General features: G+C 32.8%; 1 pseudogene; it reads left to right on the top strand.

Annotated features, from left to right (window-relative positions):
* Window positions 1–5,163: 5,163 nt before the first annotated feature.
* LOC112483100 lies at window positions 5,164–5,282 on the top strand (annotated as a pseudogene).
* Window positions 5,283–5,596: the final 314 nt, after the last annotated feature.

The raw sequence follows: 5,596 nt of genomic DNA, 5'->3' as shown, positions 1-5,596 counted from the left end.
AAAAACACTCAACTAGGAATTGAAGGAAACTACTTCAACACAACAAAGTTCATTTATAAAAAATTCACAACTAACATCATATGCAATAGTGAAAAGCTGAATCTTTCATCTAATATCAAGAACAAGGCAAATATACCCACTCTCATACTTTCTATTCAACATCTAACATAGTACTGGAAGTCTTAGCCAGAGCAATTAAGCAAAAAAAAAAAAAAAAAAATTACCCAAATTAGAAAAGAATAAGTAAAACTTTATGTTCACAGATGACATGGTCTTTTTTCATATATACATATGAATACATATATTTAATTGAGATATGACATTGTATGTATTAGTTTCTGGTGTTCAACATAATAATTTGACATTTGTTTATATTGTGAAATGATCACCACAATAAGTCTAGTTAATATCTATCACTACACATAATTAAAATTTTTTCTTGTTAAGAGATCTTTTAAGATCTACTCTCTTGGCAACATTCCAATATACAAAACAATATTATTAACTATAATCACCTTGCTGTACATTGCATTCCCAGTCTTTATAATCGAAAGTTTGTACCTTTTGATGATCTTTACCCCTTTTGTCCACCCTTAACCCAGATTGATAGCAACTAATCTGTTTTCTACATCTATGAGTTCAGAGTTTTGTTTGTTTTTAGAATCCATCTGCAAGTGAGATTATATATTATTTTTTCCTCTGGTCTGGCTTATTTCACTTAATATAATAGCCTCAAGCACCATCCTTGTTGTCACAAATAAAAAGTTTCATTTTTTATAATCAAATTTGTGCATATATAAAATTTTTTCTTTCTTTATTAAATTTATCTTTTCTTCCATTCCATAGGTTGTCTTTTCATTTTGTTGAAAGTTTTTTTGTTATTGTGCAGAAGTTCTTTAGTTTGATCTAATTCCAATTGTTTATTTGTGCTTTTAGTGACAAATTCAAAAAAATCAGAGTTTTACTTCATTTCCTACTTGGATGCCTTTTATCTCTTTTTCTCTTCTGATTGTTGTGGCTAGGACTTCCAACACTCTGTTGAATAAAAGTGGTGAGAGTGGGCATCCTTGTCTTGTTCCTGATCTTAGAGAAAAAGCTTTCAGGTCTTCATAATTTAGTATGATGTTAGCTGTGAACTTGTCATATATGGCTTTTATTATGTCAAGGTACATTACCTATATAGCTACTGTTGCAGGAAGAGACACTCAATGGAGGAAATTGGATGCTCAGACAACTTTGTTAGAGGAAGGAGAATTTAACGCTGGTGGAGAGTGTGGAGGCTTTCAACAGACCCAAAGCACGATCTCCCCTTGGTTAGATTTATTACAGCTTATATACCTCTGTAGTCTATGCAAGGGGTGTGTGATTTCTTTGTCTGAGGTTTCATGTGTGCCTCATGACTTAGGATGGAAGGGGGAGCTTCGGGTGGGGGGGATGTAAGGGGGGAGAAATTTCTAGACCTCTGTCTTATAGGTTGTTTGTCTTGCGACCTTGGCGTTATCAGCACTATTATAGGATTCTTGAACAGAGAGATGGGACGTTGAAGCTATAAGCAGGAAGCAACACTTACCAATGCCAGCACCTGCTCAGTGGATTCCTATCCAAAGGTTGAGCCCCGATTGTAACATAACAAACAGTTTTATACAGTCTTGTTATTCCTATGCAGCTACAAAGATAAGAAAGGACATTAGTTGGTTGGCAAGCCATGAATCAACGGATATTAGCTGGAGAGTTCTTGAGGTGGGGGAGGTAGCTATAGGAAAACATGTTAGCTGGAGAGTCCTGGAGGGCAGTTAGAAATGGGCTTTAACTGGCTGAGTTGGTCATTTCTGAAAGCCCTTTCCCCTACACCATTTCAGGTGCCACCTCTCCTCTCTCAACTGTATTGAGAGTTTTTATCATGAATGAATGTTGAATTTTGTCAAATGTGATTTTTTGCATCTATTGAGAAGAGCATGTGTAATTTTTATCTATTTTGTTAATGTGGCATAACATGGTCATATGTAGAAAGCATTAAAAATTCCACAAAAAACTACTAAAACTAATAAATTAATTCAATAAAGTTACAGGATACAAAATTAACACATAATAATCAGTTGCATTTCTATACACTAACAATGAACAATATGGAAAGGAAATTAAAACAATTCCATTTATAGTATTAATTAAAAAATACTTAGAAATGAGCCTAACCAAAGATATGAAAGACTTGTACACTAAAAAACAAAATATTGCTGAAAGAAATTAAAGGATAGACAAACAAACAAACAAACAAAAGGATAGACAAAAGAAAAGATAGACAAAAATCTTCTATTTTCATGGATTAGAAGACAATATTGTTAAGATAGTCACACTATTGAAAGCAATCTACAGATTCATCCCAATCCCTATTTAAATCCTATTGTCATGATTTTCAGATATATAAAAATTCACCCAAAACTTTATATGAAAATCAAAGGACCTAGATAGCCAAAAAATCTTGAAAAAGAAGAGCAAAGTTGGAGGGTCTATGCTTCCTGAATCCAAAACATATTACAAAGCTACAAGAATCAAAACAGATTTGTACTGGAATAAAAACATATATAGACCAATGGAATCAAATAAAGAACCCAGAGTTAATCCTCATATATTTGATTAAATGATCTTTGACAAAAGTGCCAAATCAACTAAATTAGAAAAGGACAATTTCTTCAACATATAGTGCTGAAAAAACTGTCAATAGGCAAAAGAATAAAACTGGTCTCTTATTTCATAACATAAAAAAATTAACTCAGTTAACTAAGAACCTAAATATAAAACTCAAAACTAAAAATTCTAGAAGAAAACATAAAGGATAGATTTGACAAGGATTCCAGGGATAAGACATCAAAAGCACAGGCAACAAAAGCAAAATAGACAAGTGGAACTAAATCAAACTTAAAAACATCTTTGCATCAAAGTACATAATCAAAAGAGTGAAAAGGCAACTTATGTAATGGAAGATAATATTTTCAAACCAAATCAGATAAGGGATTAATATCTAGAATGTATAAGTAACCCCTACTACTCAATAAAAATTAATAAACAAATTTAAGAATGGTAAAGTACTTGAATAGATATTTCTCTAAAGATGAATTAAAATGGCCAACAAGTATATGAAAATATTTTCAACATCACTAACCACTGGAGAAATGAGAATCAAAACCAAAATGAGATATTATCTCACACTCATTAGTGTGGCTTCTATTTTTTTAAAAAACACTATATCAAGTGTTGGTGAAAATGTAGAAAACTGAAACCTTTCTGTACTGTTAGTGAGACTGTAAAATGGGACAAACATTGTAGAAAACAGTATGGTTGTTTCTCAAAATTGAAAATGGAATTGTCATATGACCTAACAATCCTCCTTTAGGGAATATATCTTAAAGTATTGAAAGCAGAATTTCTGGGAGATATTTACACACTCATGCTAATTGTGTCATTATTCATAATAGTCAAGAAATGGAAGCAATTCAAATGTCCATCAATAAAGTAATGACTATAAATATAGCCTTAAAAAGGAAAGAAGTCCTGTCAAATGTTGAAACATGGATAAAACTTTAGAACATTATGCTAAATGAAATAAGCTAGACACAAAAACACAAATAGTATATAATTCCACTTATATGAGGTGTCTAAGACAGTCGTATTCATAAAAAAAGAAAGAATGGTGCTTGCCATGGTCTGTGGCAAGTAGTTGGTAATGGGCATGCAAGATTAAAATGTTCTGGATATCTGTTGAACAAACAATGAGAATGTATTTAACACAAAATAATCTGAAAGAACAGAAACTACGCAAAGTATGCTCAAACCATAGTAGAATTAAATTGGAAATCAATAAGAAAAAATAGCTACAAAACTTGAATATAAAATTATACACTTCTAGAGTTCTAGTCAAGATGATGGGAGGTAAACGTTGTGCTTGTCTCCTGCCATGACCACATAAAAATTACAAATAAGTTATAGAACAATCAATCTAGAAGACCATCTGAAGAATAGCTGAACATAACTCCTATAACCAAGGATATAAAGGAGAAGTCATGTTGACAATGGTAGGAGGGTCAGAGACACCAAATGTGTTATCCCATAAAAAACAAATGAACAAAAAATATATAATATGTTGAACTATCCTTGTGCCCTTGCAATAAACCCCATTTGATTGTAATGTATAATCTTTTTAATATATTGTTGTATTCTATTTATTAGTATTTTGTTTAAAAGTTTTGCATCTCTATTTATCAGATATTGGTCTGTAGTTTTTCTTATGTTACCCTTACAACGTTTTGGTATCATCGTAATGGCCTTATAAAATGAATTAAGAAGTATTGCCACTTCTTTAATTTTTTTGGAAGAGTTTGAGAATGACGGGTATTAAATCATCTTTGAATGTTTGGTAGAATTCACTAGTAAAGCCATCTGGTTCTGGAAGCAAACCAATCAATGTGATACATCACATAAACAAAATAAAAAATAAAAATCATCTGATTATATCAATAGATGCAGAAAAAACATTTAGCAACAAATAACAAGTATTGATGAGGAAGTGAAGAAAAGGGAATGCTTGTGCAGTGTTGAAATTGTAAATTAGTGTAGCCACAATGGAAAACAATATGGCTATTCTTCAAAAAATTAAAAATAGAACTATTGTATGACCCATCAATTCAACTTGGAGCTAATATTTGAATCTCTATTTCTAGAATTGGCCCTAGGTTTTGGGTTAAATTTAAGCTAATGGTGTTTCAAATACTTCCAGGTAAAAAGAAGAACTAAGGAACAGGCAGGGCCTCACACCATATTGGTTTTTTGCTCCAATTTTTTCATCTATAAAATAGAAACAATATATTCCCAGCTTACCTCAAGGTATGTAGAAGGATCACAGTACAATATATAAAAAAGGACTATGCAAATTATAAAAATTTGCATCTTTATTGCTTTTATTTTTTAAAAGCATTTATTGCCTTCCATTCTGCTTTTATGTTATATTCATTTATTAGTTTATGTGTCTCCTTACCATATTGTGAAGATCTGGAGGGCAGGAATCTGTATTTGTTTTGTTAACCATTCTACCCAAAACATGCATCAATAAAATAGGGTTTAGTATATGTTATATAGGAAAGAAATATTTGTTAAATAAATAAAAATGTTGTCTACAGCCATGCCACCCTGAACACGCCCGATCTTGTCTGATCTCAGAAGCTAAGCAGGGTCGGGCCTGGTTAGTACTTGGATGGGAGACCACCTAGGAATACCGGATGCTGTAGGTGGAAAAAAAGTGTTAATGCTTGATATAGGGCCAGAAAAAAATGGTGTATATGATAGAAGCTCTGTTCATCCCTCTTGTGACCACATCAAAGTTGTGACGGAAACACAGAGTAAACAGCAAGCAGAGTCACCTGGGATTTAGATGAACAGAAGCACTACAACTAGGAAGAGAAATAAGAAATCACCCTGCATTGGTAGAAGGTAGGAGGGGGCAAAGGCATGAGGCTGTTTGATCCCCAGCGGCTGAGTGGGACACAGGCTGCAGTAGTTGGCAGCTGCAGACTCTGCTTACAGGGGTCCTGTCTACGAGCGGACT

Source organism: Pteropus alecto, unplaced genomic scaffold (genome assembly GCF_000325575.1).
Source record: "Pteropus alecto unplaced genomic scaffold, ASM32557v1 scaffold746, whole genome shotgun sequence".
NCBI lineage: Eukaryota > Metazoa > Chordata > Mammalia > Chiroptera > Pteropodidae > Pteropus > Pteropus alecto.
Note: the sequence above shows the minus strand (reverse complement) of the source record. Positions and strands in the feature narration are given on the sequence as shown.